At 43.7% G+C, this 12910-nt stretch overlaps 1 protein-coding gene across 2 annotated transcripts in view; it reads right to left on the bottom strand.

Moving 5' to 3' along the window:
• PXYLP1 (2-phosphoxylose phosphatase 1) overlaps positions 1-12910 on the bottom strand; it is a 396884-nt gene that overhangs the window by 22911 nt on the left and 361063 nt on the right. The window lies entirely within an intron of this gene.

Genomic DNA, 12910 nt, shown 5'->3' with positions numbered 1-12910 from the left:
CAGGAGCTTAACTCCTTGCTAATATTACTGATCTGGGGGAGAGGGTGCCGAAGGGTAGCACTGGCGACGCTGAAATTACCAAGAGACGAGGGTGAGCTGGGCGCCCCATCCTTCAAAACCTATTTCCCTGCAGCACAGTTACAATGGGTGTCACGCTGGACAGCTGGAAGTCATCTAGAGAAAACTAGTACAAAATCAGGGCCCCTGACAGTCCCAGTGAAGCACCCCATACTCCTCCTGGGTACCAGACCCATCTCACCCCATTCAGGTGACGGTGGCCAGGTCCTGCATGCTAAGACTCCACCGCCTATCACGCAATACACCACTTTACTCCCGCCTGCTACCACTAGCGGGCCTTTCCGAGGGCGCAGCCATTACAAGTCCAAAGATGTACATGTCTGGACAGGATACTCACTCAGAGGTGGAGTCCCTGTTCACGGACAGACAGATCGTCTCGTCCGAGAGCCTGGCGGGAGGGAGCGGGATCCCAACGGAGCAGTTTCTCCTCCACAGGCAAATTTCATTACAAGACCGGAGGCTACCATTATGCAAATACTTTTATTTGCTGCCCAACATGCAGCCCTTTAAAGAATATTATTACATCACAATAAAATAGAACTTTAACACATGACAACTAGGATGAACAGGCTCCTAAATTCCTCTTTTGTTCGCTGCTCTGACACAGATAAGTACAACTTCTCTAGCATACCATCTTAACTCAATTATAGATGTTTCCATATATTTGAAGAATTTTACCTACTATTATTGATAATATCTAATTTCTACTTATTTCTTACAATTGTTTAAGGAATCTGTATTAATATTATTTTGAACGTGTTTTTCCTTCTTGTTATATTGTATATATCATATATATTGTATATATTGTCATATATTTCCCAGTCCAATTTATGGTCTGGAATTAACCTTCTTCACCTTATTCTGGTAACTATCCTAGTGATTTGTGGTAAGTATCGGACTATTCATTTACAATTACATTTGTTTGTTTATTAATTACAGCCTAATGATTTTATACGCATTCCTTGTAAAAAAAAAAAATAAAAAAAAAAGGGGAGTAGAGAAATTAAATAAAACAAACGAATCAGCGATATATATTTTTTTGACCTCCCGCGTCTCTTAGCAACATGGAGACGCGGGGAAAGCTTTATTCCTACGTATGCACGTTATAATCTTTCAAATAGCCTCACGCGTCCCCTAGCAACTAGCTGGGAGACGCGGAGACGCGATGATGAAATAACATCCCTACGCGGGACACAGGAAAGGCAAGAAACGCTTCCATAATCGGCCTTGCGCCTCTATGCCTCGCGCTTCTGTGCTCGTCTCTTCCCATCTCCATGGTTACCTCGTCAACAGTGTAACGGAGACGGAGAGACGAGCCTCACAAAAACTTACAGAAAGCCTATATAAACCCAAAATTAATCAAGATCACAACGCAAGAACGCAAAGGAATACCGATATAAAGCCAAAATTAAACAAGATCGCCATCTACTGGCCACAAAGAAAATCGACCAAAGAGCTTTCTGAGATAAGTCTATCCCCGTTTATTTAATCCTTGATCTACCTAAATATTCACCCCTGATACTGTTATTATGGATAACAGCATAAATACTACAAATGTTCCCTTATCTGACAATATTAAAGACCTCTTTAGAGAGGAATTTAGGTCTTCCATCAATGAAGCTGTCGAAGCTGACCTAGCTAAAAGGAAGAGAGTTTCACCCTCGGAGGAGAATTATTTCTCACTCTCGGATGGGGAATCCCCTTCAACTTCTGCAGGGCAGAAAAAAGGAAAAAAACTCCAAAAGAAAAATTATTGTATTGATACCAACAATACACATGAGACTGGTGGCCCTTGCGCCACAAAATTGATTGGTGCCCCTTGCGGCACAATAGACAGACCTCGATTACTTGAGGCAGGGAGAAGAGGTGTCCCTAGCGGCACAATAGAAGGCGGTACCCTCTACGGGACAAATGATTTTGATGATTATTGCGAAACTCAATCAACAGACTATGATAATTCTGACAAATTTATTTTTGACCCTCAAGATTCATTTGAGGATATTGATGAAGATCTACAAACTCCCTCTACTTCCACCTCAGTCAAAGACCCATTTGGTGGGGAAATGTTTAATCCCACTACAATCCGCCACCCCCGTAGCACTGAATAGTGGCCTATGGATCATGTTAGCAAATACCTATCACAGTGGGTTAGAAAACACCTTGATATTAATACTCGCAATCTTTTAAGGAATGAATGCCCTCGTCCCTCCTCCGAGGACAAGATTTGTAATACTCCTAACCTTGATCCTGACCTAATCACCTTTCTGTTCAAATCAGGAAGGGATCCCAGAAAAGGAATCGAAAGGTGCCTAAAACAAGCACAAGATAAGCTTCTGGATGTAATGGGTCCACTTTCAAAAATTTTGGATATCACTGAGGAAACCAAAGCTAATGACTCACCTGTAGACATTGAAATACTTTGAGGATGGTCACAACGTGCTATTTGCCTTATTGGCAATGCTAACGCAAATCTAATCTCCGAACGTAGAAAGGCTGTTCTTCTTAGAATGAACCCGAAACTGGCTGACCTCTCGGCTAGTGAAGATATGTCCAACACCAAAGGCCTCCTATTCGGAGATAACTTCGTTAAGACACTTGGGAAGTATGTCTCCACTTTCAATGCCTTTAGTAGGGCACAATCAAATATGCGTAGAGTCTTCGGCACTCGATCACTTTTTGGAAGGGCTGACAGAAGGGGACAATCTGCCAGCCGCTCCTCATTTCGGTCCCAATTTTATCAAGACAACAGAGGCTATCGCCCTTATAGAAGCTTCCGTGGAAACTCAAATTTCGATCCACAAAGAGGAAGAGGCTCTAGATCCCGTGGTGGCAGACCTCGATCATCCAATCAAGGAAACTACGGTAAGCACAACCCCTTCTATCCCCTTAAAAGTGGCAGGAAGATTGAGACACTTCGAAAAGAATTGGCTTCGAGTCACTCAAGATCCATGGGTTTTAGAAACTGTTGTGGGATTCAAAATAGAATTTTGGGAAAGACCCTTTCAGGAAAGAGCTCCCAGAGAACTTGTTTTAGACGAGGAAAATTCGAAGTTAATAGAGACAGAGATCTCCCAAATGTTAGAGAAAGGGGCTATTGTAAAAATTCCACTGTCAGAGTTAACAAAAAGCTTTCTAAGTTCTATCTTTCTAGTCAAAAAGAAAGACAAGGGTTGGCGACCTGTTATAAATTTAAAAAATTTAAACAATTTTCTAATCTACAGACATTTCAAGATGGAGGGTATCCATCTTTTGAGGGACATTCTTCAGACCAAAGACTGGCTAGTGAAATTGGATCTAAAAGATGCCTATCTCACTATTCCCATGCACGAGGATTCTCGCAAATATCTCCGATTTACTTGGAAAGGAACTATCTACCAATTCCAATGTCTTCCCTTCGGTTTATCTTCAGCCCCTTGGTGCTTCACCAAGGTTCTTCGTCCGGTGGTCAGTTACCTAAGGGAAAGGGGGATTCGTCTTATAATTTATTTAGACGATATCCTCATCATGTCTCAGGACAAGACAGAAATTTTAAAACATTTAGATAGCACTATGACCCTCCTTGGAGACTTGGGTTTTATCATAAATTTGGAAAAATCTATTTTAACCCCAACTCAAGAAATAGAATTCTTGGGTTTCAAGGTCAATACTATTCTATCAAACCTGATCCTTCCCCATCAGAAGGTTACCAAGATCAGGAAACACGTCTCCTACTTCCTTTCAAAAGATATTATCCGACTCAAAGACCTTGCGAGGGTTTTGGGTCTCCTTTCATCTTCTATACAGGCAATTTCTCCGGGCCCACTTCATTACAGGGGCTTGCAGAGATTGAAAGCTCAAGGCTTGAGGAAGGGTCTCTGGTACGAAGACTCCCTTCCCCTTTCAGAAGACGCTCGGGAAGACCTGCATTGGTGGTTAAACAACCTCCAAGCTTGGAATGGAAAAGCTATATTTGGAAATCTACCAGATTTTACCCTAGAATCCGACGCGAGCAACCATGGTTGGGGTGCTCGCCTGAACAACTTAGAAACCGGTGGGAGATGGTCTTTTTCAGAACAATCCCTCCACATAAACTCTTTAGAAATGTTGGCAGCTTTAAATGCCCTTATGAGTTTCAAAGAACTTCTGAAGAACTCCAATACTTTAATCCGTTTGGACAATTTTTCAGCCGTCTCTTACATAAATCGATTGGGTGGCGCGAAATCCAAAAATCTCTCGGATATCGCAAAGAAAATTTGGTATTTCTGTTGGGAGCACAAAATCACCCTCAGAGCAGATTTCATTCCCGGTTCCTTGAATCTGAGAGCAGACTGGAATTCACGTTTTCTTCATGATTCCAGCGATTGGATGCTGAATCCCAGATTCTTTCATCTAATTCAAGAAGTTTGGGGCCCAATCCTGTTAGATTTATTTGCCAGCCGGTTGACGAACCAAGTTCAGAAATACTTCAGCTGGAGGCCAGACCTGAACGCGTCAGGAGTAGATGCCTTTCTCCAACCTTGGGAAGGGACGAAGGGCTGCTACGCCTTCCCTCCCTTCTCAATGATTCAGAGATTGTTGTGGAAAGTGAGACTCGAATCATGCAATATAATTCTGGTGACTCCTTTTTGGAAATCCCAAGTATGGTTCCCCAGTGTAATGGAACTTGCGATAGACTTCCCATGGTTAATCCCTTGTTGTCCGGGTCTTCTACAAGGCCCAGACGGAGAAGAACATCCTTTAGTCTTGGAGGGGAAAATGAACCTTCTTGTTTGGAGGATATCAGGGATTCAGGGAGATATTCTGAACTTTCTGGAGAAGCTAAAAGCTTACTGGAAGAATCATGGGCCCCTGGGACCAGAAAGAGATACAGAGGAATATGGAACAAATGGTCTGGTTGGTGCCTTGAAAGAGATCTGGATCCCGTTCAATGTCCTTTACAATATGTAGCTAATTACCTCGCTCATCTTTTTGAGTCAGGTCTTTCTTTTAGAACCATCAATTGTTACAGGTCAGCTATCTCTTCAGGTCATTGTTTGATTAATAACCTTGCTATCGGTAGTAATCCACTAATCAAAAGGGTCATGAAGGGCATTAGACTTAGGAGACCTCCTAGAGCTCGCTATGAATCTCTTTGGGATGTTAATCTGATTTTTAACCTTTTCATGTCCTGGCCTGTTAATCAGTTACTTTCTCTTAAGAGAATTTCAATGAAATTAGCAACCCTATTGTGTTTAATATCCTTCAGGAGGGTGTCTGATATTAAAGCTCTTGATCTTTCCTACAGATTTTATTCTTCTGAAGGTGTTCATTTCGATATTTGGAAAAGAACAAAAACGATGTCAGAATCTATCTTCTATCCCTTTTTTCATGAATGTGAAAAATTATGTGTTGTTAATTGCATGAAGTGTTATGAAAATAAGATTTCAGTTTCTAGACCTCCTGGATGTAATCAACTTCTTTTATCTTTTGTTAGACCTTTTAGGCCAGTGTCATCAGCAACCTTAGCAAGGTGGATACGCCTGATTATGCATGAAGCAGGTGTAGATCTAGCTAGGTTTGGTGCTCACTCTTCTAGAGGTGCAATGGCTAGCAAAGTCTTTTGGGCTGGAGGTTCTCTGCCCGAAATACTTAAAGCTGCAGATTGGTCTAATGCAAGTACCTTCTCGAAGTTCTACTTGAGACCAATAGAGCATGTTAGCGGTGCAGCTTTGCATGGCTTTAAACATGCATAATGGCAGCCTCCGGTCTTGTAATTAAATGTCGATTCTCCAATTAACATGAAGAGAGAATCTTGATTTCATTAAAGACATACGGAGGCTAACATTATCCCACCCTCCTCTCCCTGAGAGGTTTGGGTTGATTAATGTCAAATGTTTTTCTTGTTATATCTGAAAACATGATTTTTACCTCTTTCACTATATGATTTTTTTTGTTCCTTCTCAGATAACAATCTTAAGGAATAATTGTTTCGATGAAATCTTCACTGTACTCCTGTGTCATCGCAGCCCACGAGGAATTTAGGAGCCTGTTCATCCTAGTTGTCATGTGTTAAAGTTCTATTTTATTGTGATGTAATAATATTCTTTAAAGGGCTGCATGTTGGGCAGCAAATAAAAGTATTTGCATAATGTTAGCCTCCGTATGTCTTTAATGAAATCAAGATTCTCTCTTCATGTTAATTGGAGAATCGACATTTTCTCAGACTACAAAAAGACATGGAACTTCCCACATTACACGCAATCTTAAACATGGGCATGGGTCGCAATCTTATCACATGGCTCTACAGATCCATCATAGAGCTCACATCCACGCCGCTCACCCGGCTCCAGTTAAAATGGGAGTAGGAATTCGGCTGCGCAGTACATGACAAACAAAGGCTGACTGCCCTAGAGCACCACAAGAAGGTGTTGCGGAACCAGTGTTTTAAAAACATCCAATTTAACATATTGCACCGGGCGTATCTGACACCAGCGAGGCTTGAACAATTCTACCCTGCGACACAGTTCAAATGCCCGCCTTGTCACCTACCCAGCGCCACATTCATACACATGCTCTGGACATGTCCCATGTTACAGCCATACTAGTCAAAAATACAAAACGTATTACAAGAGACTACAGGCCTAAAGGGCCTTAACACATGGGAGGAATATTTAGGAGTCAGAAAGGGAGGAAAATAGAAACACAATTCGCATCGTTAGCCTTGCTCATAGCAAAATGAAGTATCACATTACACTGGCGCTCACCCACGGGTCCTCCGATAGAAGCCTGGAGAGGAGCCATCATAAAATGGGGCGCAGCGAAGGAAGACGCAATCACAAGAGATACGTCGCCGCCATGTTTCCATGGAATGGGCTACGCTCCTTCAAAACTTTAAACAAACAAATAAGACATCCACTGCATCCCTGAGAGCCATCCATGCGGCGCTGGACCCCATAACTCCCAAGACCCAGCACACAAACACAAGCAGAAGTCTCCCAAGCATTCTCTTCCTCCATATCCCCCCCACACCTAGATATCACACAATCATACCCCCCCCCCCAACATTGCATACATCTTTAAACAGTACAATAATAAAAATGCCGAAGTGCAGCAAGGCCTTCCAAAATGACACGCTATCATTAGCTCTATGCCAACCTCCAACCACATTCCCAGAGTTACACCCCCAGATTTTTTTAAAATAATACCCAGATGTATCCAAATTAAAAGAAGAGATACACTGGCAGAGCCCAAGACTAGAAGCAGTGAACACAGACCCAGCATACCCCATACCTACATTCTGCTCACACTAGACATAACACCCAAAACACTCGAAAAACTCAACACCATGTCCCAGGAACATAATGTAACCTAAAGTTTATTAATTGCAATTGATGTTACTACTGTATACTCCGTTTGAACCTGAAAACTCAAAAAAGATTTAGAAAAAAAAAATCCAGTCTGCAACTGTTATTGAACATGCTTGGAAGAAAGAAGAAGGCTTGGCCAAAGAGTCATCTAGTAACACCAATATTTTTGGGATGTCTGCAAATGCATAGAAGATTGTGCAAAATAACCTGTACTGTGTCTGCAGCGGGACGATATATGCGCTAAATGAAATAGGGCCTGATGAAGACCCTTGAGCCACTCCAGGGAATTAAACTTTGACTTGTGTCGTACCTACAAAGAAACTCATTTTAGAATGGTGCTCAAAAATGAACTTCAAAAAATTTAATTTCAAACTAGGAAATCCTTTCTCTGTAGCTACCAACTGAGAGCTTAACAAAAAATAGAGTTCGAATTCTCACCGGAAAGGATAACTTAATACCAACTTTTGTGGCACTACTGCACTCTTCCTTTTTTTAAAGTTATTTTTTAAAGTACAGTTACAGCATCACAATCACTGATATTTAAAGGGACCAACATAGAGCAACCGACATAAGACATTGATATGGATTCTGAATGGACCAGATTATGTCAGTATACCCATCTAGACCCTCTACCCCATGGTATCTAAGTTTCTTCGGGTGTTCACGCTACTGAGACTTGCGTCTTCTCTTGAGTTAGTGTCTTTTCCTCCCTCATGGGAAGCCCATAATATCGCATCCAGGGGGCCCATATTTTGGTCAATTTTCTCGGGCATCATCGAGCCTTAAATATCGTTTTCTCAGCTGCCATATATAAATCCATCCCATCTCTCAAACCATGTAGTGTGGGCGGTCCTAGTGCCCCCCAGTGCCGTGCCACATCTTGTTTAGCCACAAGCATGCCTAGGTTTGCCATAAGTAGCTTGGTTCTAGGGAGGTCTACTTACGCGGGTATTTCCAATAGCACATACTTTGGGTCCATAGGTATTACTTCCCATCCCCATTATTATTTTACTAAGCTCTTTCGTTCGGGTATTCCAGCACCCCTGCATAATTGGGCATTCCCACAATATATGCAGGTAGGCCCCCTCTCTGTCTTACAGCGGTGGCATTCAGGTGTTTCTGCCCTCCCCATTTTGTGTTAGCGAGCTCTGTCGTAATATGCCCAATTAGGTATTTTGTATTGTATTGAGCGAAGGTGTGATTTGATGGCAACCTCATGAGGGTGCATCAAAGCCGCCTCCCAGTCAAGGTCCTCCAGAGGTCCTAGTTCTGTTTCCCACTTTGCCCTTAATCTTATCAGGGTGTCCGGCTTATTATTTATATGAATTCTGTAAGTCCACGAGACTGCCTTTTCACAAATTTACCCCATGAGGAGTCTCCCCTCCAGTGAAGTATATTAAGGAATTTCCTCCATGTCCAACCCCTGAGTTATCCAAGCGTGGGCCATTTGTAGGTATTTGTAGTATTGGTTTGTGTGCATTTCGTACTCCATTTGCAGTGGGGTGAAAGGTTATAAGACCCTTGCCCTCTTGTATAGCCCCCACTTTTGAGAAGCTCAGCATACCCAAAGTCCTAAAGCCTCTCAGCTTAGCAAACTCTTGCAATCTCGACCCTACTCACAAAAGAGTTTCCTCACTCCCTTACCTCCGTACAGGTAGTGTGTGTTAGGGTGTAAACCAAATTGGGGGCGTTCCAAGGCAGATGAGGGGTGATCTCCTGGGAGGTGTTCCCAGTCATTAATAACAATCAAATGTGTCGCCCAAAGTTAGCTCGGATGTCTGGAAAGGATATGCCCCCATTGTATTGGTTTCATTGCAGGGTGATGAGTGCCACTCTAGGTGCACTGCCGTTACATCGGAACGTTCTGAGTGTACCTTCTATCTTGGCAAAGACCTCATCAGGGAGTGAGTGATAAGTATTTTGGAGGGCGTATAATAACTTCGGTAGTCTAAACATTTTATACATTGCTGCTTTCCCAAGGAGTGTCAATAAAGGTTTTCCACCAATCCACGTCCACATTGAACTCTGAAATAACCCTGTGAATGTTACGATTAAGGCTCTCTACTTTGTTTGTGGAGACGTACATGCCCAAATAATTTATTCCTTCCTTTTCTATTTTAAGTTGCCCAGGAATATCACTTGGGTCAAAGCTTGGGTTTACCGGTTAGAGGCTGGATTTTTCCCAATTTATTTTGTAGCCAGTGTGTTACCTGCATTTCTCAAATTTGGTAAAAATACATGCAAGTGTAGATCGAGGGGGGTTACATATAGGAGAACATTGTCAGCGCTATTTGTTCGTCTTCTGCCCTTTGTGCCTCCTCTCGGAAGCCTGTTATCCCGGGATGTGCGTGGATTGTTCATGCCAAGGGCTCTAATATCAGTTCAAATAGCAAAAGGGATTGGGGGCTTTCATATAGTAGGTCTAACCATGTCCGGAATTTGGGTCCAAACACATTTCTGGAGGGTTAGTTTAAAGAAGGGCCAATGTACCAAATCAAACGCTTTTTGGCGTCTAACAACAGTATCAGATGGGGGTCTTTCCTCAGTTTTGCAGCTGCCAGCCAGTTATGCAGGCGGCACAGGTTTAGTCTGGCCAATCCTTTAGGCATAAAGTCAGATTGGTCATGATGGACACGGGCAGATATGACACTTGTTAGTTTATGGGCTAGAACGAGGGCCAGGATGTTTGTTTTGGTGTGTAGTAAAGAAATGGGCTGATATGAGCTGCATTCTGTAGGTGGCTTACCCGGCTTGTGAATTACCACGATCGTGGCGCTTCTAAGATCATGTGGAAGAGTGCCAGTTTCTCTAGCTTCCTGGAATACGTTTAACAGGTGTGGGCACAGCAGATCTGTGTTTTGCTTATAGAGTTCCTGTGGTATGCCGTTGGGGCCTGTTTTTTTTCTGAGCTTCAGGTTACCTACAGCTGCTCTTATTTCAGCTAGAGTAATCTCCTCCTCCAGTATCTGTATGGTGATTTGGTGATCTCAGAGTTTGATTTCTATTTGTGGAGCACTTGCTAATGGGTGCGCTTTGTAGAAGGCCTCGTAACAGGGCAAATTCGGAAGCTATATCAGTAGGTGTACTGTATAAATGTCTCCTCCCTAATTCTATGTGTGTTACCTAGCATGCCTCTGCTTCTTTTTTACTCAACCATGCCAGCAGTCTTTCTCCCTTATCCCTGGCGTCATAGAGGTGCTGATGCATGTCCTGGATTGTTGCCTGCGCTTCGCAATGAGCTAAGGCTTGATATTCCTTGCAAGGGATCAACATGGTTCATAATTGTGAGGTGTCCTCAGGTGTCTTATTTCTGATTTTCAATTTTGAGGAGACTTGCCTCCATTTCCTCCACCTCTTTCTCTTCTTTTTTTAAATGCTAATATATTCTGTGCCCTTTCACAGAGTACTGTCTTATATGCCTACAAGAGTGTGACCGCTGGTGATACAAAGCCAAAGTTCTCTTTTAAGTACAGGTCCATATCTATTCACGCTCGCCCGAAACCCCGCTCCAATGTGGCGTGCCTCAGGGTTCTTCCCTGAGCCCGACATTATTTAATGTCTAGATGTCCCCATTGGAGGAGGTCGTCAACCCGTTCGGAGTGAGTATCGTCAGCTATGCTGATGATTCTCAATTAGTGGTGTACTTATCTCACCCAAATCAAGAAACATCGGATCTATACAACTGTCTGACACAAATACAAGGATGGATGAATAGCTCGTCTTTGAAACTCAATGGCTCAAAGACAGATATTCTCTTCCTCGGCCAGAAGGGGCTCTCCCTCTCACAGAACATCTGGCCCCCCTTCCTGGGGGAACCCCCTGCTCCTAAGTCTGAGATTAAAAGCCTGGGTATCTGGCTCGAAAAAGATCTATCTTTCAAGACGCAAGCCAAAAAAATTGCGGGGACTTGCTTTGGGCTCCTTAAATCGATCAGGAAGATTCTGCCCCTACTTCCCCCTGCCTCCCAGAAACTGTTAATCCAAGGCCTAATTTTATCAAGGTTGGATTACAGTAACACCATCTACCTAGGCGCTCCCGAGGCAACCCTGGACAAATTACAAAGGATCTAGAATGCCGCGGCTCGGATCCTTACCAATACTCCGGCCAGAGCTTCGGCCAAACCAGCCCTGAAGCTCCTCCACTGGCTTCCAGTGAGAGAGCGAGTGAAGTTCAAGGCTCTCTGTCTGTCTCACAGACTTCTACAAGACAAAGGCCCCCCTATTTTAAGAATGTTTATCAGGCCCTACAAAGCCCCAAGATCCCTCCGATCCGATCAGGAATACCTTATCATCATCCCCAGAGTTAAGAAGGTGCGTATGGCGCTTTTCTGTTAACACTGCCCGTCTTTGGAATTCACTACCCCGCGACCTTAGAACGGAACCAGATTATCTCCGATTCAGGAAGCGGCTGAAAACGCACCTTTTCCCCTGATCTGACTTCCCCCCTCGCCCCAGTGACCCTCAGATGTATGGATCTTAGCGCTGGGATACTTACGGGTGACTACGCGCTTTATAAAATCTAATAATAATAATAATAATAATATTCTAATCTCCTGACCTACCTTATTGTCTCTAGTACCCAGGCATTACGTTTCCAACCCAGTTTAGCCATATGGCTTCTCCTACCAAGAGAGAGCCATAGGGGGGAATGGTCAGAGATACCTCAAGACAAATACTCTGCTTTGTCTCTGTCTGCCACTTCCCCCGCCGGGCCAAGACAGTCTATCCTGGAGAAGGCTCTGTGTGCTCCAGAGTAGTATGAGTAGGCCTGGGTCTGGGGGTGGTGTCTTTGCCAAAGGTCTGTCAGTCCCATTGTGTTGAGGAAGTGTTTAAGCTGGGTGTTTCCATGCGTGCCAGTTGCGGGGTTGGTACGGTCCAGCTAGCGGTCCACCACATCGTTCAAGTCTCTCCCCACTAAGTGGGTACAAGAACCCGTCTCCAGGAGAATGTCTGTCAATTTTAGTTAGTGTATATGTCTGTAAGTGTGGGGGTGCATAAACACTGATCAGCATGAAGTCTCGTTTGTTCCAGATTCCCTTAACTGCTAGGTAGGTCCCGGTTGGATCTTTCCAAGCACGTTCTACCATAAACGGGCGATTTCCTGCTTAGGATTGCCACTCCATGTGCACCGGTAGAGAAGATTGCGTGTGCCAGTGTTTTATATGCCCCGCTACCCAGGAATCCACATTGAGTTCATCTCAGGTGTGTCTCTTGGAGGAATATCACCTCTGGTTTCAGCCGTTTGAGTTAAGCAACCACACTGCCTCGCTTCACCTTACTTCCCAGCCTGTTCACGTTCCAATACATGATAGAGTATTGATTGTGATCATGTAACCCCCCCGTTGCTCATCTGGGTATTGAGTGTCATTGTCTTGGGTAGTCTTGTCTTGCCATATCTGTGATTTGGGCCCCTCATCTGTGTTGCTGTCTGTTAGTATCGCTATTTTGTTAGTGTGTTCCCCTGTACCCCAACTGCCCCCCACCTGCTCCCCCTCCCCACATGCACCT

Source organism: Lissotriton vulgaris, chromosome 11, assembly GCF_964263255.1.
Source record: "Lissotriton vulgaris chromosome 11, aLisVul1.2, whole genome shotgun sequence".
In the NCBI taxonomy this organism is placed as follows: Eukaryota; Metazoa; Chordata; class Amphibia; order Caudata; family Salamandridae; genus Lissotriton; species Lissotriton vulgaris.
The sequence above is the reverse complement of the archived record's forward strand: the minus strand, read 5'-3'. Positions and strand labels throughout refer to the sequence as shown.